The sequence below is a fragment of the Heterocephalus glaber genome, unplaced genomic scaffold, assembly GCF_053883595.1.
Source record: "Heterocephalus glaber isolate CG9 unplaced genomic scaffold, H.glaber_assembly_v1.0 deba00001572, whole genome shotgun sequence".
Taxonomy (NCBI): Eukaryota; Metazoa; Chordata; class Mammalia; order Rodentia; family Bathyergidae; genus Heterocephalus; species Heterocephalus glaber.
The window spans coordinates 1,803,350-1,828,926 of record NW_028258357.1 but is presented as its reverse complement, the minus strand read 5'-3'; the positions used below and the strand labels follow the sequence as shown (position 1 = coordinate 1,828,926).

The window sequence follows — 25,577 nt, the reverse complement described above, 5'->3', positions numbered from 1 at the left end:
AAAGCAGAACAAAGGGAAAGAAAGAAAAATTATTATGACAAGCAGATATGTTTTATAAATTGGTGGGGGAAAGTGGTGGAATTCTTATCTGAAGGCTTTTTTTTCTGAAAGAGATATAAAATGAGCTTTTTAGTGAATAATAGGGCAATGATGGAAAAAAGAGCATCTGAGAGAAGAGATAAATGATAAGGTTGGGGTTTCCATGGTGAGTACTCAAGCTTACTGGGAAAAGAGAGGAGGATGGTCAGGCAGGGCTTAGGATCACGTCATTTAAAATGAAACAAGTGGGCCAAGGTATATGCCATTTTCGAGCAATATTCAGTTGCTTAAAGAAGGAAATGCATGGACTTGATCAGACTTAGAGTTTTACAGATACATATGTGAGTGGAGAGAAGAATGAAGTAGAGTTTATATCCAAGGAGAGGCTATAATCATGGAATAGTGTTATGGGATATGTAAAATGACTGCAGGCAATAGCACCATCCCTAGATAAGGAAATGCCTGCAACATTTCTTAACTGCAACCCCCCCACCCCTGAATTGGGCCAGATGTCCAAACTAAAAAAACAATTACCATGCCTTGCTAGCAAAAGTACACGTAGACCTGAAGCTTCCTGTAAATCACATTGATAGAAAGAAAAAAGTTTTAAGTAGCTTAGTAGATTGAATATGAAGGTAATTGTAGAAGCAAAATAAGCAATGTATTCCTTTAAGATTTGCTTTTTTCATTGCTCTTGATCTTTAAGATGTTAACCAGTAATTAATTATAGATAACATTTTAACCTAACAAAGCTGCAAATGCCTAAGTGAATTTACAATGTATATGTGCCTATCTTATGTCTGCAACTTACAGGTAGGAACCTGAATTGTATTTACACATCAAAGACCACAAGGAAGGAGATAATGACTAACAAAAGTATAAAGAGAAGAGACTAACAAAAGAGAGGGGGGGACTCTGACCAGACCAGTTTCTGGAGGTCTCTTCTCACTGCCTTGCAAGTAAATCTTATTTGTTTTACCTGAGTTCTGTGTCTTTGAGCATTTCTTTCTGAAATTCCTGTAACAATAGAAAATATAAACTTAGTGAGGAATAAAAGGAAGACAGAATGTAGTTACAGAGTACAGGACAGGAATTGAAGTTCCCGATGAATAATTACTGTTTGGGTATGTAGTCCATATGCTATTGGACATTTAATGACTAATGAAGGGGAGTTTCTGCTTCTGCAGGAAGTTAATGGCGTCAGACAGGAAGTATCATAGGGCTAGGTGATATATTCTTGAACTCCAAGTATGATGTGACTCATTGAGATAAAACATAACTTACTTTTGTTAAATCTCTGTTCCATTGCCATAGTGCTAGCAATGGCAGGGGAAATTTATTTTCCAGAAGAAGTATAGACACATAAAATTTCAGGTCAAGGAATGAGTGTACTGCAGTTTTATAAAAGAAGCCAGATGTGAATTTGAAGAACATAATGATGAGAAGCAAGATCTTTATTTGAATTCAACTGAAAAGAAGATTTAGTACATACAGTTTTCATTTTTAGCATCTAAGTAATCATATTCTCAGGACAAGTTTACAGTAGAGACATGACTATTTTGATCCAACTTTATAAAGAGGGATAAATAGACCCTCAGAAAAGGTTTTTATCTCAAATTTCATGTTTTCTTAAAAATAAAGCAGCGTAGATGAAAGTAGATAGTAGAGAAAAACTTTCTGGAAAACTTGAACCATTATATATTAACTTAAATGCCAATATTCAGAAGTTTGTTAAATCTACAAGCACAAAAATGGACTTTTAGAGTTTAATTTACATTATTCTTTTCTTGATTTTTTTTCTCTTAGTAATAATGTTATAATGGCTTCTTATTCCTCTTGTGTAATCTCAGGTCAAAGATGAATGGAAAGCAACTAGCCAAAACTCATTACTAAAAGTTAAAATATTTAACAACTTACTGATATTATCCTAATTTATTTTCATGGATTTTTAAAGCAAATATAAAATAAGTTCATATCTAAATTTATTGATGATCTTTTCTATTAATATTATTTTCTCCATATGTTTTTAGTCCCTCTCTTGTTATGGTTTTCAAAGATTCATGCTAATGTATTTTTGAAAGTCTCTTTAGGTATTGAGCTACAGTTACAATTCATAGCTGGGTGGAGGGTGAATGAGAGTGTTTTGCTGAGTTAAAACACAGAACACCCACTTAAATTTGAATTTCAGATAAATAATAAATAGGCACGTGTGTTCATATGTTCCAGGAAATATTTGAAATTCAAATTTAATCTGAGGTCCAAATTAAACTGGATTGCCTTTTTATTTGTTAGCTCTAATAACTTTACCTGGGACGAACTGTCAACAACCTGTCTTCCCTCTGTTAATATCCCAGTGCTGTCTCAGATCATGTGACTAAAGTATTCTAGGATAGCCCGAAGCTATTGAATGTCAAATTTTTGGTCATTCTAGGACTAGACTGACATAGCTACAAAGTCAATAAAAGAACATTTTCAGAGAGAAAGCTGACCTAAGAAATGTAACATGTGAAGAAGAGGTAGTCAGACTTGGGTCAGAAACCCTAGTCAGAATTCTACTTGTTGTCCATCCCTAGACATGTGTGTATAGACATCTCTGTACCTCTGAGATTCAGAAAGGAAATGAGAATAATTACTTTTAGACTTTTGGTAAAGATTAAATATAGTAATGTACATAAAATGCTTAGGAGAGTGCCTGGCATATTGTGTACCACTGAATGCTACCCAGTGATTATGTTCCAGTAACAACTTAACATAAAGTCAGGAGACAGAAACTATATGTTCTCAGAGTCAAAAAATTAGCTTCAACACTGCTTGTACAGTATAATTCTTCATAGCAATCACATTTTACATCATGTCTGTACGTAATAGTGTCATTAATAAATTTCTCCCAGTTGCAAAGGATTATATATACATATAATTGGCTATATGCAAGAATAAATGAGATTCAGTAAATGAGTAGAATTGTCTGTATTAATTTTTTGCATCCATATTCTAATGGTTTCTGTAATAGGCTGATAACTATTAACAACAGGAAAGTCTCATTGTATCTAAATGATGCTAATTGGATGTACAAAGGTAATGCACTCAGCTCAACCTAATTTTTTCCTACAGGGTTCATTATTGTTGATGCTTATATAATCTCACAAAAGGTTATAAAGTGACTCAATTATGTAAAACCTGAATATAGACCAAATTTATTCAGTTAAAAATAATATGAGAGCTAGTATGGTAAACTAGATAAATGAAAGTCACACAAATGTCTAAAATACCATTTTGCTAAATATTATTTTTCATTTGCAATTGTATGAACTTCATATTTTTATTTCTAAGGACACAAGTAAATGGGGTGAAAGATATCATATACTGAGCTATTTTAATGTAGGTTCGAAGAATGATATTTTTATTATCTAAAAATCCTGTAGAAACCAGCAAGTGCATAAATATTATTAATGAAAATAAATATTCAAATTGCTAAAGTAGTATTCAATTCTATCACCTAATTAATAAGGGAAGAATGTCATTTCTCTGTCTTCTGATATTGGCTGGTTCCCAAATAATACTGGGCTTTTGCACTGTCATTCAAAATGCTAATTCCTAAGTAATTGTTATCATTTCATCCTTAGCTCCTTTTGGCATTATCAGAGAAATTATTTGAAATTGTTAAAATTCAAGATGCCTGGGGATTAGGTAAAGGAATTAATAATTTCAAGACTCAGTAGGATACTGAAATTTCTGGCAGATGTTATTTCTCAAAGATGCATTGTTTTAACTGGAGATTTTGAATTAACTGATTTTATTGGGAGATTTTGTCCAGTATATTATAAATTCTTGAATGGGGAAAATGTGTTTTCTTGGGGGGAAAGTGCCTAATTGAAGTAATGAACTATTGGATTTATTGCATTCTTCAGGTTATTTTGTTGTCATGGTAACTTAAATTTTTAAAAGTAAGAAAAGATGCAAGTTTCATTTTAATTTTACAAATTTATCTCCCATACTACTTAGAAATGGAACATGCTTGTCTTTACTATAACACCTAATTCCATGGTATTTCTGGTAGACACTGATGAAATTTGTGTTTGCAGAGAAGAAACCAGATAAAAAATATTTGCCTAGATCCTAAAAATATCAAAGCAGCATGAGACAAGATACATTTTATTGTCCTTATTTTTTTTAAAAAAATAAGGACTGTCCTAGGATGTTGATCTTTGAATAGATTGTTCAAATTTTGAAGAAATTTCATCTAGTATTTATAAGATATAATTTTAAAGCCTGTCATTTTTTTTTTTTTTTGGTCTGAAGTTTGCAGATAAGTAATGCAGCATCACGACAGATTTAAAAAAGATATTTGGTTAAACTAAGCTCAAAATTAATTTTGGTTACGTCAAATTTTCATCAGATTTCTTTAACCTCTCAACTGAAAATTTCGACTTTTAAAAAAATTTTTCTGAATTAGCCAAAGTATCATGTGTTCATGAAGATTCATCTAAGAAAATGTCATGTCCTGCACAGTGTTTAATACTAACACTCAAAAATGTATAGTTTATAAAAATCTCTTAAATATCCCAAACTCTCAAGATTAAATATTTTTTGAAAATTAACAATAAGTTGAACCTGTGTTATATTTCCAGGGCAAGGTGGTGAATTAATTTATTCATGCTATTAAATAGCTTATGGCTACTAAAGGATGTCTAAGGAGATGTTAAATCTGAATTTAATGCGAGAGATCCAATACCATGTCAAGTTATCAGCAGAAATGACTGATTATGAAATTCTAATTACATTACCTGGCAGCTGAATAGGTATTAGAAAGAAAAACAAATCAAGAAGATAAAGTTTCACGAGAGTCTTGTTCTGATAGTTTGGGGATAGCTTTCCACAGTGTGAATTGACCAACTTCTCCTCCTGGTTTGTAGTTTGAGAGTCCCTGGTTATGACAATCAGACATTCCGGTGAACTCTCTGTGTGACCCATACATTAGGCATCATGAGTCTTGTCATTTGAAATTAATGTTCATTTGTTCAGTTTTAGTTTATGGGACATCAAAAACTGAGGTTTTGTTCCTAGAGAATTATAGCCAGATATTAGAGAAAACTAGAAGAATTCAGACTCTATTCCAGTCATCAGGTAGATCATAAAAACTCAAAAACAACAAACTGGGCTATAATTATTTGCCTAAGTGTAGCCAGAATAATCATGTGGATTGGCTTTCTTTTCTCAATTTTTCTTTCTCTTCCCTTCCCTTGCCTTCCCTTCTCTTCCTCTGTCCTCCATTTCTTTCTTGCAGTATTGGGGTTTGAATCTTTTGCACTGAGCTAGCAAATCTTTAATTCTTTTTGAAATATGATCTCTATAAGTCATTAAACTGTTCAGGCTAGGTTTGAACTCAGAATTTCTGCCTCAGCCTCCCAGAGTGCTGGGATTACAGGAGTGTGGCACCAGCTTTACATAGGCTTTAAATTTTTTTTTATTAGTTCATGTTTGCAGTATATAATGATTGCATTTATCATGGGGAATTGGTACAGCAGATTTTAATTCTCCTTCCTCTCTCCTACCTTCCCCCTCCCTCTACCTCTTGCTCTCCTCATTTGAAAAAGATTTATCTCCCTGGTTCCTATTATCTTTTATTTTGCTCTTTATTTTCTTTATACTTTGGGTTTCTCATATAAGAGAAATCATAAGATATTTAAGATGTGTGTCTGATTTATTTTCACTTAATATTATGGTCTCAAGGTGCATCCATTTTCCTACTTTAAAGAAGTATTTTTTTAAAAAGTTGCCAATGAATCTCAGACTGGACTTTTAAAACCTTCAGGCTAGGAAGTCATTCCAAGCTAGACTCCAGACTTCTCATGCAGTGCCTAACATCTTGAGGTTTCTCACCGTGCCAGGTGGTGACAGCTTTTATTCACTCACTATAAAAGTAAGAACACTTGAAAGCAGGCATACTATGCACATTCTTAAAAGGAGCACACCAGTCAAAGCCAATATTTACAATTATATCCTGTAGTAAAGAGAACAGATTTTCATTGAATTAATATAAATGATATTGTCATCACTGTAAGAATCCTTAGCAACATTACTAATGGAAATATTTTTAAAAATTGTACTAATGGTCTCTTTCATAGAATCAGCACTCTTCTGCTTTATTTTACCCCATTCCCAGGATGCCAGAGGATAGATTTGCCACCTATGAGCAGAACAGGAAGGAGTCTGTGTACTTGCTGATGTTTTCTATTGCTTATAGCTAAATAAATTGGCTATTGTAAGCAGTTACAAAAATTGATGAACAGACTTCTTGGTTAAAAAGGAGCTCATTTGGCTCTTTGATCTATTTGATTTTAGTTGGTTTGATTCATGGGAACCCTGTCTAAAAGGCACAGTCCAAAATTTTGCTATTATCCTCCTCTCCTCCTAATAATAGTAGTATTCTTGACACACTGCATCCTATCAGAGAGTTTTAAGTACTTGAGTATAGCCATCTCTTGAATGTCAAATGGTGTCTTAGGCAGATATGAGAAATTTTTTTTTAAAAGTGCGTAATGAGGATGCTGTAACCTATGAGTGGTGGGTAGAGGTTGGAAGCCCAAAATGATGGCAACTGGGGGTAGCTCATTGAATTTTGTCCACATTCTTACCTTGTGGGAGCCTGGCCAAAAGGGGGGAAACTGTTACAAATCACAGGAGGGTAGCTGGGCCTAAATATCCCAGCACTCTGGAAGTCTGAAGCAAGAGGATCACACATTTGAGCCCAGCCTGGGCAAGTTAGTGACTTAACACTTTTTCTCAAAATGAAAAAATAAACAAACAAATAAATAAAAAGGGTTTGGAAATGTAGGTCAGTGAGAAGGCTTTGAGTTCAATCCGCAGGAAAACACACACACACACACACACACACACACACACACACACAATTACTGGTTTTGGAGTAAGTTCCTGCACTAAGCATCAAGAGACCAGGCTAAAAATCAAAATGATGTGCTCTTGTTCAGTCACCAAAATGAAGCTAAGTTGTTCTTCTCACTTTGGAGAAATCAGGATTAGAGAAATAGCTGAATTTCCCCAACTGGCAGTTTCATTGGGCATGATAACAAAGTTCTCTGCATTAATATTTTGACATTAACAGTAACCTAAAGTAACTTGGTGTTAACCAACCAGTTTTTCTCTGTTTTGTTTGCCTGCTTTAGTGTGAAAGGAACTTTAAGAAGACCAGTCCAATTATTTTTCTGTACGTTTCTGCTTTTTTTTCAAGCTCTCTGTAAAACCAAACTCCACTGTTCAGAGGAGCAGAACACTCAGTATATTTTATGGAATCAATGAGTTGGAGGAATCTAGAATAGAAAAATAAGGCCCATTAAAATGGTTATGCTAAAATATAAAAATAAATAAAAAAGAAGCTTATGGCTTAAAGAGGGAAAATGACAATTAAATAGGCCATTAAAACATAGAGTAATTTGTGATACAGTACTTAGGAGATCTTCAGAATTCTTTGACTCTCGCTGGCACCTATTTCACATCAAGGGAACATAGAACTTCTCCCAGAGGAGGCAATTTATGAGCTAGCTCTAAAATATAATGAGGAGAAAAACAAGTGGCATTGGTCACATGGTATTGGAAAAGGGAAGAAAGTTTTTTGGTGAAGACCTTTCAAAGTGCCTTAAAAACCTTATTTATACATGTATTTAGAATTAATATTAGATGGTGCTGGAAAGGGACAATTTTCCATGGGTCTTTTACATTTCTTTATATCTGATGAGCAGTTGCATTGATTATCACTTTATCTAGACTGTCTTTTCAAGAATGTGTATATGGTAAACACCTTTGCAAGGTAATGTCTTCCTCCAGAGCAAAGAGCAAGTTTGTTTATTGTCCAGTGTGATGTTGTTTCCCTCTGGGTAATGATCAGGCAGATTGTCAGTGTCTTTAAATTTAGGGTTTCTCTCCTGTGGCTCAACCCATCAGATGGGTAGGTATCACATGGCTTTCTGTATGTTATTCTGCGAAAACTGAGTCTCAGAGAACTCTTTAAAAAGTTGTTATTTTTTCTTTCTTGATATTTATATGGTAGAAGTTCTTATAAAATGAGAAAGCAGAAAAGGCAAAAATCTATTTGGGTACAGATACAAATAAATGGATAGATCTGCTAGTGTGAGTTATATTTTATAACTATAGAAGTTATCTTTTGATTGGTCCTAGTTTTTTAAAAAGTAAGAAGGCCACACTCAGCAAAAGACAGGAGAGGGGAGCAGGTATAGGATATTTTGAAGTGAGGAGAACAAGGCTACTGGAGAATGGGAGACTGATGCTAGAGAAGTACAGTAGGATATATTGAGTTCTGCAAAATATCACCAGATTGCCTGTTGACAAAGAACTGATAAATTTATGGGAGACACTCCAGTGAGGGAACACACTGCCTTGATAGACTTGGCAGTGTTTTAGAAAGAAGAGGTCAGGCATAAAATATCTAAAGTCTTTGTGGGTGTTTGTGTGTGTACATGTGTGTGTAAACTGATATTATTGCAGGTGGGTCTTGAAAGTTTTAGAACTAATTGGAATTAGAGAAAATTATGCAAAAGTTTAGGATTGATGGAACGAGAAGCAGGCATTATGAAGTCAGTCTTGATAAACCATGGCAGATAAGCAAGGTATTTTCTTAAGTGAGTATATTGTCTCTAATAAATTGATTTGTTGAAATTTCCATAACCAAAAAAAGAGAGAAGTTATTTATTGGTTTACAGCTTTATATTTTCTCAACAAATTTTTCTGAAACAAACTACTAACTCACATGGACTATAGTCTCATCTTAGTCATAGTGACACTGATGGTTTCAGTTTTCCACCCTTGTCTTTTGCTATTCTTCAGCCCCGGTCTCAGGATAGATCATAATCATCTGGATAATCATCATTTTGGAAATATATTACTGTGGAAAGTCATGATTGCATAGTGAGTTGTTCCTGGCAATCATTTCATCTGCTATATATTAGATTTTCTTGTTAATTTTACCAGATAGTCATTTTGCAAATGGGAGGGTCATTTGAAAGGACATTAACTATTTAACCCACTCCAGCATTTAAGGATCAGACAAAAAATACAAGGAATAGAGCGCTTATGATTTTTTTACCATTTTCATACTTACAGCACTTGCAAAGAAGGCTTACTATGTAAATAATTAAGGATGAGTTTTCTTCTTTAAAAATGTTTTCAACGTATTTTCACTACAATATTTTAAAAAACATTTTTATTGGCACATAATGAATACATTCACCTTGGGGAGTTGGTATGTACACAATAGCACACTTTAATTCTTTTTACTTTCCTTCTCCTCAGATTTCTTCCCTCTCCCTCCACCCCTAAAGTCTCTTCTCATCTGCAAAAGGTCTATCTCCCTGTTTCCTATCATCTGTCTTTTATTTTGCTCTTTAAATTATGTATAGTCTAGGTTTGTCACGTGAGAGAATCTATGTAATATTCAACCTTTTGTATCTGCATTTTTTCACTTAGCCTTATGGTCTCAAGATGCATCCATTTTATTACAAATGGCTTTAATTTATCCTTTATATGACTGAAACTTCACTGTGTATATCTACCATATTTTCTTTATCTATTCATCTGTTGATAGATATATGAACTGTTTCCAAGATTTAGCATTTGTGAGTTGTGTTGCTATAAACATGGGTAAGCATATATCCCTGTAACATTTTTTCTTTAACTCTTTTGGGAAGAGACCCAGAAAGGGTATTGCTAGATTCAGTGGTATTTTTCTATTCGGGGGATTGTGTTGCCTCTACTTTGCTCTTGTGCCCAGGATTACTTTTGGAATTCTAGCTTCCTTCTAGGTCCATGTAAATTTTAAGATTCTTTTTCTAGTTCTATGATGAATATAGCCATTTTGACAATACAGGTTCTGCCTATCTGAGAATGGGAGCTGTCTGTTTTCTGAGGTCCCTTTCAATCTCTTTTTTCAGAATGCAATAGTCTATGTTATAGAAGTCTTTCCACTCCTTGGTTTGGTTAATTCCTAAGTACCTAATTTTTTGAAGCTATTGTGAATGGGATTGTTTTTCTAAATTCTTTCTCAGTGGATTCATTGTTGGCATACTAGAATGCTATTGATTTTTGCCTATTTTTTATCTGGCTACTTTTCTGAATTTGTTAATTTGTTCTAGGAGCCTTTTGTGGAGTTTTTTGGATCTTTCATGTAAATGATCATGCCATCTGTGAATAAGGATAGTTTGACTTCTTCCTTATATATGTATCCCTTTATTTTTTTCTCTTGTCAGCTTGGTCAGGCTAAGGTTCCTAGTACTATACTGAACAGGAGTGGTAGGAGTGGACACTCTTGTTTTTTTCATGATTTTAGAGGAAAAGCTTTCAATTTTCCCCAATTCAGTGTGATGTTGGCAGCAGCTTTGTCATAGAAGGGTTTTATCACTTAGAGTAAAGATCTTACTATTTCTATTTTCATCAGGGCTGTTATCATGAATGGATGTTGGAAAACAAAATCATGAAATAAACATCAGCAGCAAAATATAGTCCCTCCAGTACCTGGAATTGAGACAACTTGAAAAAAAACAACTTAGTGCAGAAAAAAAGTAGATGTCTGGGAATCAAGGAAAAGCTAACAGGAAAATTAAGAAGTACAGAGAAACTGGAGAGACTGAACACAATGCAGAGAAAGAACAAAGAACTCTCTAATGCTAACATTGGCTGTTGGAGGGGGAATTTGACTCTGATAACACAAGCTAACCCAAAAAGATTGGCAGATCCAAGGAAAATCAACAGACAGGACAAACAGTGATAGCCCCAAGAAAGGCCTATGGTATTTTAAACTGCAAAAACAGTGTGGAGTTTTATAAAGTTTTTACTTTACCACATTTTTTTCTTCTCATCTTCCTTTTCTTTATTTTTCAAATTTTACCTCTTTCATCTTTCCCTTTCCCATCTCTTCATTTTTATTAGTATTACTAATAAGCTTTGTTAATTTTTAGATATTTAGTTGACTATATGATATTATTGTTGAATTCTTTTCTACTGTTAATGATATAGTTGTCACATATCAATATTTGATTTGTTTTTGTGTCTATATTATTATGGCACATATCTTTTCTATTGTTAATAATGGTACACTGGTAACTTTTATTTGTTCTTTGTTTTGTTCTTTATGATAAGTTCTCGCTATGTAGTTCAGGCTGGCCTTGAACTCACTCTATAGCCTAGGTTGTCTTGGAACTCAGGATAATCCTTCTACATCAGTCTCCTAAATGCTGGGATTATAAGTGTGACCATCACACCTAGTTTTTGTTGGTTCTTAAGGTATATCAATATCCAGACTACCTTTGACTTTGATTTTCTTTTTCTTTCTTTTTTTTTGCTATTGTCATGCTGTCATAGTTTTTACTACTAATTTGTTTTAACTGTATGCCAATATTTGGTTGTCTTTGTGTCAACAATACTGGTATTCTTTTCTAGAGAATTGGGTTCTGGGCCCATTACATTGCACCCTCCTCTCCCCAAATTAAAGAAGGTCAAATCTTGGAATGCAGAGGGCATGTCACTGAAAAGCAGACACTAACTAAAAAGATCTTCCTAATAGTTAAACAGTCTTTCCACTATAATTGACTTTCAATCTTCAGCACACACACAAAAAGAACAACAGAAACATGATAAAACAAGGTAACAGAAACATGATAAAACAAGGTAACAAAATGCTTCCAAAAATCTCCCAAGTTCTCTAAAGCTGATCCATGGGGCATCAATGGAGTGGAAGTCTAAAGCAAATAGCTGAATTACATGAAGTGATGAAAGAGGAAAGAAAAAAACAAAACAAATCAATAAGGTACTTGGTGAGCTCAAAGATGATATAATGAAACAGATCATGGACTAAATAAAATAGTGAGCTTACAGAAGATACTTGTAAAAACATAGCTGAGCTAAACAAAATGACAGAAAACATGAATAACCAATATAGCAAAGAATTAGAGTCTATGAAAAAAATACCTCCCTAAAAATCCAGAAGATAAAAAATTCTATTGAAAGTATGGGCAACAGATGTGACCAATGTGATGACGGTGTCAGAACTAGAAGATAGAGCTGTTGCAGGTAGTCACATATTTAACAATACCTTAAAAAAAAAAAAGAGCTAATGGAAAATGGATCCAACAGCTCCTAGATGCTTCAAGGAGTACTAATTTCAGATTAATTGAAATTAGTGAAAAATTATGCATGAATGCCATTAAAAACCTATTTACTGTTAACTACAACAACTATGAGAGCACTGACAATAATAAGTCAGCAATAATACTAGTCAGAGATAAACAAAATATTGATGTACACAGTAATCAATAAAAGCTACAACTGTAGTACCACTACAAATAAAGAGATCCATAACAATTGTAAGACACAAAGACAAACCAAATATTGACCTAAGTAAACAATTATTAAATGGACCAACTATAGCAGAATAAACAATAGAAAAGTATTCACCAGGGCCAGGGATTTAGCTCAGTGGTTCCGCTGTCTGCCTTGCAAGGGCAAGGACCAGAGTTTGATCCTCAGTACCCCAGCCCCCCAAAAAATAGAAATAGAAAAGTATTCACCAATAATAGCATATTGTCAACTAAATATCTGAAAATTAGGAAACTTTAATAGTAGCAATAATAAAAAAATGGATGGAGTGGGGAAAGGAAAATGAAAGAAGTAAAAATTGAAAAAGAAAAAAGGAAATGATCTTTGGCAAGTTGAAACTCAATTTTTCCAGCACCATTTATTAAAGAGGCTATCTTTCTTCAAGTAAGGGTGTTTGGCTTTTTTGTCAAAGATGGGTGGCTGAGTATGTCTGGAGTTGTTTCTTCACCTTCTAATCTGTTCCACTGGTCCTCAGGTCTGTTTCTTTGCCAGTACCATGCTGTTTTTTTCAGAGTAGCTTTGTAGTATAGTTTCAAGTTGGGGATTATGATATCCCCTACCTTGTCTTTGTTTTCTGGAATTTCTTTTCCTTTTCTAGCTTTCTTCTGGTTACAAATGAATTTTTGGATGCTTTCTCAACGTCTGTGAAGTATGCTGTTGGAATTTCAACTGGGATTGCATTGAATATATATAGCAGTTTTGGAAGTATGGCTATTTTCACTAGATTGGTTCTTCCTACCAGGAGCAAGGGATGTAAAACTAGACCTATATCTCTTACCATGAACTAAGCTGAAATTGAAATGGATTAAAAATCTAAATATTGAGTTGCATGGAAAACACTGAATCAGCCCACTGCAGACAGGCAGGTCTGTGGACATGGGCCCGAGGTTGCCAGTCACACTGAAAACACTGAATCAGCCCGCTGCAGACAGGCAGGTCTGTGGACGTGGTCCCGAGGTTGCCAGTCACATTGAAAACACTGAATCAGCCTGAGTCCCAGCAGCAATCCACTGGACCCCCCCACCCCCGCTCCTTTGGCCTTTTCTCTGTACAGCCACCTGGTTTCATACTACAAAGACTCAGAGGACACTGGACCACCAGACCACTGTACTGGAGCTAATCAAGTTCTCAGCATTTAAAGAATTCCTGCCCAGAGGTAGGGGCTTCTGAGGGCCGTCCCACTGCTCCTGGTCCAGACGAAGGGGCTTCCTGGCCACCATCCTTCTGGCCACTCCCAGCCCAGAGGAAAGAGCTTTTGGGCTGCCATCAGTCCTGCCTCTCCCGGCCCAGAGGTAGGGGCTTCTGAGCTGCTGTCCCACTGCTCTGGTCCAGAGGAAGGGGTTTCTGGGCTGCCAAATGTCCTGCCACTCCTAGCCCAGAGGAAGGGGCTTTCAGGCCACCATCCCTACTGCCACTCCTGGCCCCTGGCCCACCTGTACCAGTTCAGAGGAGGTGAGCTGTGTGGAGGCCAACAGCACCACCCCTACCCTACCAGTTGAAACGAGAAAACACGTAAATAAGTGTCAAAACCAGACTTCAAGATCACCTACAGCAAGCCCAAAGGGAAAAGAGATGGAACACTCTGATACTCAACCACCTAGACCCACTGAACTGGCAACAAAAGGGGATCTGGAAAAAATGAAATCAGACATAATTTCTCAGATAACAGGAGAAATTGTGCTCCTAGTGCAAGACATGGATAATAAATCTAGAGAGGACCTGAGGAACATAATGGAATCCCAACATAGGAAACAAATGGAATCCATAAAACAGATGCAAATAGATTTCCAGGAGATGAAAAACTCCATTGAAAGTCTATACAGCATAATGAGGCAATGTGAGGACAGAATTTCAGATTAGAAGATAAGATTTCAATTAATGACCAGGAAAAGAAAAATTGTTTCAAAATTATAAGGGAACACAAGAAATCAATCCAGCAGCTGCTAGACGATGAAAAGAAGAAAAACATAAGACTGATTGGGGTCAATGAAGAAACAGGAGAGAGTACAGAAGACATAAAAAAAACTCTTCACAGAAGTAATGGCAGAAAACTTCCCAAGCAGTGGAAAAGACTTGACATACAGATAAGTGAGGCACATAGGACTCCAAATACCTTGATAAAAAAATCTACATATAGGCATATAATTGTTAAGAGTCCAGAAACTCAACAGAAGAACAAAGTTCTATAAGCAGTTAGAGAAAAGAAACAAATCACATACAAAGGAAAGCCCATCAGAATCACAGCAGACTTCTCAACACAAACCATCAAGGCAAGAAGAGCTTGGAGTGACATATTCCAAGCCCTAAAAGAAAACAGCCTCCAACCCAGATTGATGTAACCTGCAAAACTATCTTTCAAAATGGATGGAGAAATAAGATACTTTCATGACAAAGAGCACCTTCGGACCTTCATGAATAGCAAAACAGCACTCCAAAAAATTTTACACAATATCCTAGGGACAGACATTGAGGATCACAACCCCAGCAAGCAAAGTAAAATGAACCCATCTGGCACGACAAGAAATTAAATGTAAAGGGGGAAAACCCAACAAAAAGAAAAAGTCATGGTAATGACAAGTCAATATGTTTCAGTTATAACCATCAAAGTTAATGGTCTCAATTCACCAATCAAAAGAAACAGACTGGCAGAATGGATCAGGAAGCAAAAAACAATATGCTGCATACAAGAAACACACTTAATTCAAAAGGAAACTCATAGACTGAAAGTTAAAGAGTGGAAAACAATACTCCACATGACAGGAACACCAAAAAAGCAGGAGTAGCTATCCTCTTTGCAGATCAAGTAGATTTCAAACCAACAATGATTAACAGAGACAAAGAAGGACACTACATCCTTGTAAAGAATCCAAGAGGAAGAGATGACAATCATAAATAACTATGCACCAAACACTAGTGCACCCAACTATATAAAACAAATACTAACGGACATGAAAAGTCATATATGCACTAATACAATTGTAGTGGGGGACCTTAACACCTCACTGTCCCAAATAGATAGATCAACTAGACAAAAAATAAATAATGAAATACTAGAACTCAATCAAACTCTTGAACAAATGAACTTAACAGATGTTTACAGAGTCTTCCACCCTATAAAATCAGAATACACATTCTCCTCAGCTGCACATGGGTCATTCTCAAAAATAGACCACATACTCACACATAGAACATGTTTAAGTAAGTGCAAAGGAATTGAAGTTATCCCCTGTATACTATCAGACCACAGTGCGATGAAATTGGAAATCCATAGAAAAAGAAACTCGAAAAATCTCATAAACACGTGGAAACTGAACAACTCACTTCTGAATAACCAATGGGTCATAGGGGAAATTAAAGAAGAAATCAGACAGTTCCTTCAATTAAATGACAATGACAATACAACATATCAGAATCTATGGGACACAATGTAAACAGTCTTCCGAAGGAAATTCATAGCAGTGAATATGCATATTAGGAAAACAGAATGAGCCCAATTAAAAAACCTGATGCTGAACCTCAGGCTTCTAGAAAAAGAAGAGCAAGACAACCTCAAAGCTCATACAAGGGAGGAAATTATATAGATCAGAGGAGAAATCAATGCAATGGAGACTAAGAGAATGATACAAAAAATCAATGAAGCCAAGAGTTGGTTCTTCAAAAGAATCAACAAAATTGACAAACACTTAGCCAACCATATCAGAAAAAGGAAAGAAGAGGCCCAAATCCATGCAATTAGCAATGAAAGGGTGAAATTGAAACAGACTCAACAGAAATCCAGAGGATCATCAATACCTACTTCCAGAACCTATATGCCAATAAGATGGAAAACACAGAAGAAATGGACAGATTCCTAGATACATATGAATTACCAAAGTTGAATGCAGAAGACCTAAAAATTCTAAACAACCTAATATCAACCAATGAAATTGAAAATGTAATTAAAAACTTAACAACTAAGAAAAGCTCGGGTCCTGATGGCTTCCCTGCTGAATTCTACAAGACATTTAGAGAGGAACTGCTGCCACTACTGTTTCAACTCTTCAATGAAATTGAAAGGGAAGCAATACTCCCAAATTCATTCCTGGAAGCAAGCATCACCTTGATCCCCAAAGCAGAGAAAGACCCAACTGAAAAAGAGAACTATAGGCCAATCTCACTAATGAACATAGATGCAAAAATCCTTAATAAGATACTGGCAAACAGAATGCAGAAGATCATCAAGAAGATCATACACCCTGATCAAGTGAGATTCACCCCAGGGATGCAGGGATGGTTCAATATATGAAAATCAATCAATGTAATACACTACATCAATAGAGCCAAGGACAAAAACCATAGGATTATCTCCATAGACGCAGAAAAAGCATTTGACAAAATCCAACATGCACTTATGATAAAATCCCTACAAAAAATTGGAATAGATGGTCTCTACCTCAAACTGATAGAAGCCATCTATGAAAAACCAACAGCCAATATCATACTAAATGGTCAAAAACTGAAATCCTTCACACTAAAATCAGGAACAAGACAAGGATGGCCACTATCACCACTCTTGTTCAATATGGTTTTGGAAACATTAGCCACAGCAATTATACAAGAGAAAGAAATAAAAGAATAAAGATAGGAAAGAAAGAAGTCAAATTGTCATTATTTGCAGATGACATGATACTCTATATAAAACACCCCAAGAACACCACCAAAAGTCTTCTAAACTCAATAACCAAATTCAGTAGAGTAGCTGGATACAAGGTCAACACACAAACATCAATAGCTTTCCTCTACGTGAACAACAGACTCACTAAGAAATAGGGTAAACAATTCCGTTCACAATAACATCCAAAAAACTGAAATACCTAGGAATCAACCTAACAAAAGAAATCAAAGACCTCTTCTTTGAAAACTATAGCACTCTGAAAAGAGAGATTGAAGATGATATCAGAAAATGGAAAGACATCCCCTGCTCCTGGGTGGGAAGGATCACCACAGTGAAAATGGCCATACTTCCAAAACTGCTCTATAGATTCAGTGGAATTCCAATTGAGATCCTAGCAGCATACTTCATGGACCTTGAGAAAACAATCCAAAAATTCATTTGGAACAAGAAGAGACCCAGAATAGCAAAAGCTATTCTAGGTAACAGAGACATGGCAGAGGGTATCACAATCCCAAACTTGCAATTATACTACAAAGCTACTGTGATAAAAACAGCATGGTACTGGCAAAGAAACAGACTTGAGGACCAGTGGAACAGATCAGAAGATGCAGAAACAATGTCAGACACACTCAGCCATCTTATCTTCGATAAAGGAGCCAAACACCTTCACTGGAGGAAAGATAGCCTCTTTAATAAATGGTGCTGGAAAAATTGGCTTTCAACTTGCCAAAGATTAAAACTAGACGCATCTCTCTCACCATGCACTAAACTAAAATCAAAATGGATTAAAAATCTAAATATTAAAATAGAAATGCTGAACCAGTTGGAACAGAGGTCAGGTAGAACTCTTGAAGACATCGGTGTAGGAAAAGATTTTATAAACAAAACCTCAGATGCCTGTGTACTAGCACAAACAATCAACAAGTGGGATCTCTTCTTATCAAATAGCTTCTGCATAGCAAGAGAAACCATCAGCAGTGTGAAGAGACAACCCACAATGTGGGAAAAAATCTTCACCTGCTTTTCCTTAGACAAAGGTCGACTATCTTGAATCTATAAAGAACTTAAAAAATCAGACCTCCCAAATTTAAAGACCCAATCCAAAGACATTTCTCAGACAAAGAAGTAGAAACAGCAAATAAATACCTGAAAAGATGTTCAACATCACTGGTCATTGAAGAAATGCAAATGAAAACAATGCTGAGATTCCACCTCACTCCAGAAAGAATGGCTGCCATCATGAAATCAACCAATAACAAATGCTGGCGGGCCTGTGGGGAAAGAGGAACTCTGCTCCACTGCTTTTGGGAGTGTAGACTGGTGCAACCACTGTAGAAATCAGTATGAAGAGACCTCAAAGAACTAGAACTGGAAGTCCCATTTGACCCTGCTAGTCCACTGCTGGGGATATTCCCCAAAGAACTAAAAGAATCATAGCACAGTGATATATGTGTGCCCATGTTCATAGCAGCACAGTTTGTGATAGCTAAAACTTGGAAACAGCCCAAATGCCCATCAACTGGAGACTGGAAAAAGAAAATGTGGTTTTTAAATAAAATGGAGTATTACTCAGCCATAAACAATGAGAAATTAGAGACATTTATAGCTAAGTGGATGCACATTGAGGCAATACTCTTAAGTGAAATAAATAGTACACACATGTATAAATACCGAACAGTTTCTCTGGTGTGAGAAACTGAAAGTGTAAATAAGGACTAAATGTATAATAGGTAATGTGAAATAGGAAGAAAAGGGGCAAAGGGGAAGGAAGTGGGAGGGCTAGGGGAAAGGATAGAAGGGAATGGGATTAATATGAGGGCATGGAAAAATAGGAACAAAATCTTTGTAAATAGGGCGGAATGGAGCAGTTGAAGGGAGGGCTGGGCAAGGGTGAAAAATAAGAACCAAGAGAGATTATGTAAAGGTGCAAATTTCCAATGATGAATGTCATTATATTGTATACCTAAAATGTACCAATGATTAGAATGAATAATCGATAATGCAAAATAGGAAGAAAAGGTCCAAAGGGGTAGGGGTAGTGGAGGGACAGTGAAAGGAAGGAAGGGAAAGGAAAAATGCTGAGAAATGGAAAATATGGAAATAAAGTCTTTGTAAATAGGGAAGGGTGGAGTGGGTGAAGGGAGGGCTAGGAATGGGGAAAAAATAAGAACCAAGATGCATCATGTAAAGGTACAAGTTCCCAATGAGAAATGTAATTGTGTTGTATACATAAAATGTACCAATAAAAGAATTTATAAAAATCTAAATATTAAACAGAAACACTAAACCAGCTGGAAGAGAGGTTAGGTAGAACTCTTGAAGACATTGGCATTGGAAAAGATTCCATGAACAAAAATCTCAGTTGCATGTGTGCTAGCACAAAGAATCAACAACTAGGATCTCAACTCATTTACAAGCTTCTGCACAGCAAGAGAAACCACCAACAGAGTGAAGAGAAAACCCACAATATGGGAAAAATTTTTTACCTGCTGTTCCTCAGACAATGATCTACCATCTAGAATATATAAAGAACTTAAAAAATCAGATCTCCCAAATTTAAAGACCTAATCCAAAGACATTTCTCAGACAAAGAAGTAGAAACAGCAAGAAAACACATGAAAAAATGTTCAACATCACTGGTCATTCGAGAGATGCAAATCAAAACAATGCTAAGATTCCATCTCACTCCAGAAAGAATGCCTGTTTCAAGAATTCAATCAATAACAAATGCTGAAGGGGTTAACTGAGAAAAAGGAACCCTTCTCCACTATTGGTGGGAGTGCAGACTGGTGCAACCACTGTGGAAATCAGTATGGAGATACCTCAAAAAACTAGGATTAGAGGTTCCATTTGACCCAGCTATTCCCCTATCAGGTATCTTCCCAAAAGAATTAAAAGCATCATATCACAGTGATATATGCACAACCATGTTATAGCAGCACAGTTTAAATAGCTGAATCTTGGAAACAGCTCAAATGCCCATCAACTGGTGATTGGATAAAGAAGATGTGGTTTATTTATAAAATGAAGTTATTGCTCAGCCATAAAGAATGAGAAACTAGATACATTTATAGATAAATGGATGCATATTGAGGCTATACTCTTAAATGAAATAAATAGGACATACATGTGTAAACACCAAATAATTTCTCTAGTGTGAGAAAAAGAAAGTGTAAATGAGGACCACAATGCATAATAGATAATGTGAAATAGGAAGAAAAGGCCCAAAGGGGAAGGGGAATGGAAAGTGGAGGATGTAGTGTGGGATTGTATGATTCAAAACTTATGTATTCCCTCAGACTTTGTTATGTCTAATGGCTAAAATGTATTTGCTAGTCTTGAAATAGTAGATAAGACCTGTAACCTCCTAAGCAAAGCATTCTACCCCTTGTTTGTCCGGAGAACAGAAAATTCCCGGAACTACTATCAGTAGAACAGACCGTAACTAAATCTGCTGATTATGGTCATAGTGTCCTCACTGCGGTTATGCTGACCATCAACATGTGACGATGAGCCAAACTCTTGTTCCTTTTTTCCCGTAAACCTACATGTAACCTACCCCTTTCAACCCCCTATAAAAACAGCCTCGGACTCTGAGCCAGCTGCCTCTCTCAGCTACTTAGCTTTGGGAGTGCCGTCTGGCCAGACTAATAAAGGTCTGTTTTTTTTTACCTTCCACTTGTCCGGTGTGTTCCTTCCCGGGTGATCGCCGCTGTAGCCAGCTCCTCGGAGTATTTGGTAAGGCCCTCGGTCTTACAGTAGGGTAAAAGAAAGAAGGGAAAGAAAAAAAATATGAGAAAAGAAAAAAATGCAAACAAAGTCTTTGTAAATAGGAAGAGGTAGAGGGGTGAACGGAGGGCAGGGGAATGGGGAAAAAAATAGGAACCAAGATATATCATGTACAGGTACAAATTCCCAATGATGAATGTCATTATATTGTATACCTGAAATGTACCAACAAACTTAATGAATTAAAAACAAAAGGAAAATGAGGAGGAGAGACTAGTAGGATACAGAATCCTATTAAAGAATGAAAGAAAATTAACAGAATTAGTTAAGAGTAACCAAAACAACAGTGGCAGCAGCAGCAGCAATAACAACAACAAAAAGCAAGCAAGAAAAGGAAAAATAAAACTAAGAGCAAAAGAAAGGAGAAAAAAGAAAAAATTTTTCCCCCAAATAAAAGCAAACAAACAAAAACAGACACAAGTAAAAAAAAAATTGCTCTGTGTGTTTGAGTGAGTGTGTTTTTCCAGAGCCTACTGCATTGGAATTTACCAGATATGGGGAGAAGTAGAGTCACAACTAGACCTATTTTTTTGGGGGGGGATGGCTTTCCAGTAGCTTAGTTCTTGTTTTATTTTGTGTCCATTTTTGTTTTCGGATTGTGAAACAGAAATAAAAAGATTGGAAACAGTTGTGGTGGAATGCTGAGATCAGACTGAATTAGGAAGCATGTGCAGGGTGTCCACAAGGCCAGCCCCATACTATTTCTGTTTTTAATTTATCATTTCAAAAAGAACATTTTCACTAAACTTTAATCACAAGGCAATTGAAGGAACTTTGTTATTTTTTTGAGTACTGGAGATCGAACTCGGGATCTTGCGTTTGTGAGGCAGGTGACAGCGTCACTGAGCTAAATCCCCAGCCCTGAAGAAACCTTGAGTGACAAGCCTGTCCCCAAATCTCTCCCTAACACTGATGCTATAATAATTTGGTTGTCGGGTTAAATGTCTTGGAAGAGCGAGTGGCTTAATATATTATATAAAGATACATAGTTGCCTCTGTTACTGAGTCATGGGAGTTCTTTATAAATTCTAGATACAAACCCCTTATCTCATATATGGTTTCCATATTCTCTCCCATTCTGTAGGTCACATTTTCATTTGCTTGACTGTTTCCTCTGCTGCACAGTTTTTAAGATTGGTGTGACCCCATTTGTCTATTTTTGCCTTTGTTTCTTGATGCTTTTGGTGTCATATCCAGGAAAACACCAGTCATTCCAAGGTCATCAGGAGTTCCCCATTTTTTTCTTCTGACAGTTTAATAGCTTCAGGTTTTATGCTCAGGTCTTTAATCCATTTTTAATTTTTGTCCTGTTCTCTCCTGGTATTCTTAGTTCTGAGATTCCCTGGTAAGAATATGAAACTCTGAAGATACCGAAGTCTCCTATAAAGTAACGGAGTGCTGGCATATAAGCTGCCAGACACTTTGGTCATCTCTGCATTACTTATAATACCTAATTCAATATATATCCACTGTGAGTACTTGTACTTGTTACACTGTATCCTTTAGGGAATAATGCCAAGAAAAATACCTGTACATTTTCAGTACATGTGCATTTTTCCAATATTTTTTATCTGCCTTTGTTAAACCAGTGAGTGCGGAACCCACACATGTGGAGGTCCAACTGCATCTAGAGTAAAATAAGGGTTGGTCTTCCGGTTTCCCATATGATGTTAGGTGTCAGTTTCCCCAGCCCTGTCTCCTGAAGAGACTGTCCTTTCCCCATTGTGTGGTCTCGGTGTCTTTGATCATGTGGGTGAAGATTGCTTTACTTGTCTCTTCTGCTGCTTTGACTGTAGTGGTTTTTTTTTTGGTACCGGGGATCGAACTCAGGACCTTGCACTTGCAAGGCAGGTGCCGGAACCACTGAGCTCAATTCCCAGCCCAGCTCTTCTGCTGCTTTGGCCTGTCTGTGTGCCAGCATCACACTGTTTTGATTGCTGTAGCTTTATAATCAGGAAGTGGGAGGCATCCAACTCGGTTTGTCTTTTAAAACAGCAACTGTTTTAGCCATTCTGGATCCACTGAGATTCCATACAAATTTTTGGATTTTTAAAAATTTCTGAAAATTCGGCATTGGCATTTGGGTGGGATGACATTGGGTCTGTGGATCATTTTGGGGCAGCACGAACATTTCACAGGGTGTCTTTCCATTTGTTTCTGTCTCCTCTCATTTCTTGCAGCGATGTTTCATAGTTTCGGCATTCAAGTCTTTTGCCTTCTTGGTTAAGTTTATTCCTAAGTATTTCAGTCTCTAGTATGCTGCTGTCGGTGGAATTCTGTTTTTTAGCTTCCTTCGTGTTTGTTTTTACTGCATAGAAACACACCTGGATTTTGAATGTTGATTTTGTATCCTACAACTTGGCTGAATTCATTTGTCAGTTCTGAATTCTGGTGGAACCTTTAGAGTTTTCTGTGTGACAGATTATGTCTTCTATGAAAGCACGAATGAAGGTAACCAACTTCTTCCTCTCCGATTTGGGAGAACTGATTTCCCTTTCTTGCCGAGTTGTTGGCTAGGACTCCTGGGCCTATGTTGAGTGGAAATAGCGAGAGTGGGCCTGCATGCCCCTTCCTGAGCTCTGACTTCTCAGCTGGGTATGAGCATAGATGTGAGCTTGTCCCACATGACCTCCATGTGGAAAGGTGATTTCCTTCTGTTTGGAGTTTGTTCAGGGTTATTGTCCTAAACGTCCAATTGATTCAATTTTTTACAATAAATGTCACCCATGTCTTAGAAACATAGGTGGAGTAGAAATGGGGTTCTGTCTGTTCTTTAAAGGCACTGAAAGCAAGTGAGTGATGGTAACTTCACAGACGAAAAGGCTGTGGGGATTCCTCAGAACCTTGTCATGTGACCCATGGATCATCCTGGGGGTCTTCACTATGCGGTTCTGAATTCCGTCAGTAACAAGCATCCCGGAGTTTGGAAACATTTACCAACCTAAACCCGATTTCTCATCACCTTTTAGTCAGAACTCCTCGGGTGGCCTTGCGAATGGAGCAGATCAAATGCCGGACAGTGAGTATCCCCCGAGCCCTACTGGCCAGAAACTTCCTCGTGGGCCCACGCACAGCACACAGAGGCGAGAGGAGAAGGAACAGAGCAGGCTGGGACAGCCGCCTCCCTTTGGTGACGTCTTCCGCACAGTGTCTGTGCTCATCAGTGTTGGGTTCCTTCTGGGGAGGTTGTTTCTTTCTGAGACCGGGTCTCGCTATGTAGCTCAGGCTGGCCTTGAACTCACTGTGTAGCCCAGGCTGGCCTTGCTCTCATGGCAATCCTCCTGCCTCAGCCTCCCGAGTGCTGGGATGACAGGCGTCACCACTGCACTCAGTTGTCATTGTCATTTTTAGAACAAATAAGAACAGAAACAGTGATCACTACTTTTGTTTTTGTGATATTTCAGATGTTGTTTTAAATGAATAGGCCCATTGAACCTTACAGCAACACTATAGGGTAGGTAATAAACTGTCAGCATGTCACAGAGGAGGAAGCTGAGGCACAGAAGTATTCCATTCTGTGCCCTGGATCCCAGTCAGCAACGGTCTTCTCTACCATGCCCTCTCCAAAGCAGCTGCAAGCTCATTAAACTTCTGGCATGTGGTGAGTGGTGCTGTCTTCCCTGTACACCATCCGCCTGATAACTCCAGCCTCGGTCGTTCTGCTGTGCCACAGTGAGGGCCATGCTGAGGCACTGAGGGAAGCTTACAGGTTCACGGCCGGCGTACTGTTTGGGTCGGAGACAGAGCCCCCAACCTCCTCATGGGCACCCATTCCGTAGGAGGAAGCAGCTCCAGGCCCGGGGAGTTTCAGGTTTGATGCCTGAGAAATAACAAGGTGTCAGGACCTCAGAAAGGTCACACACTGCTCGGGAGAAAGGCATCTTCCTAGACCAGAGTGCAGAGGCTCCTTCCATGGGAGGGAGGAGCAGCTCCTACCTCTAGCAACCCCTCAGTTGTCTGGCAACACTGATTCAGCTGCTACCTGGACTTGTGATCTCTTGAGGTAACTGGTCCATCCCTGACTCTGCTTCAAACCCTAGGTCCCTGGAGGCCTCTCAGTGTGTTCAAAGTAAGTTGCAAACTCACACACTAACAGGCTCAGGCAGGGCTTAAGTGTGTGAGTTACATTTCTCTTGTAGCCGTGGATGAGGAGGTGAGCTGACATCAGGGCTGTGAGTGAGGCATGATTCCATATCCAGCAGCTCATGGAGCACCTTGGTGAACATGGTTACATTTCACATTCACGATCACATTAAGAACTACCATTTATGTCACTATGTGGATCAGGAAATTGAGGCGACTTAGTGAATTTCTAGCAAGATTGGTACAGTAAGCAATTAATCTAATTCCAAAGCAAACGTCCTTTCCAGGACATGGTGCTCTACAACTTGTAGCCTGGCTTTCTCGGTTGTGGAGGTACATTTCTGCCAACCCTTCCTCAGGCTCTTCCCAGCCTCGCAGGCCTCCACCGCATTCTCAGGTGTGTCTTGTCCCATCTCTGCTGTTCAGCGTTTCCATCGAATGTCTCCTGCTTCATCGAGAATGCCCCCCAGTTCCCTGGGAGCTGTACCCCCTTCCCTCGCACAGCTTCTCCACTTCCTTACTGGTCTTCCCAAGTATCCGCCCTCCCTCAGTCTCGCTTGCGTGGATCTGAGAGAAAGCTGGGGGCAGACAGCCCCGGGACGTGGTTCTA

At 37.5% G+C, this 25,577-nt stretch overlaps 1 long non-coding RNA gene across 1 annotated transcript in view; it reads right to left on the bottom strand.

Moving 5' to 3' along the window:
• Positions 1–800: 800 nt before the first annotated feature.
• Positions 801–25,577, bottom strand: part of LOC110346235 (uncharacterized) — a 27,669-nt gene continuing 2,892 nt past the window's right edge. The window contains exons 2-3 of the long non-coding RNA XR_002390153.2: positions 20,768–20,847; positions 801–1,056 (exon numbers count right to left, since the gene is read on the bottom strand). This is a non-coding gene — a long non-coding RNA (uncharacterized LOC110346235). The remainder of the gene's footprint in view (positions 1,057–20,767; positions 20,848–25,577) is intronic.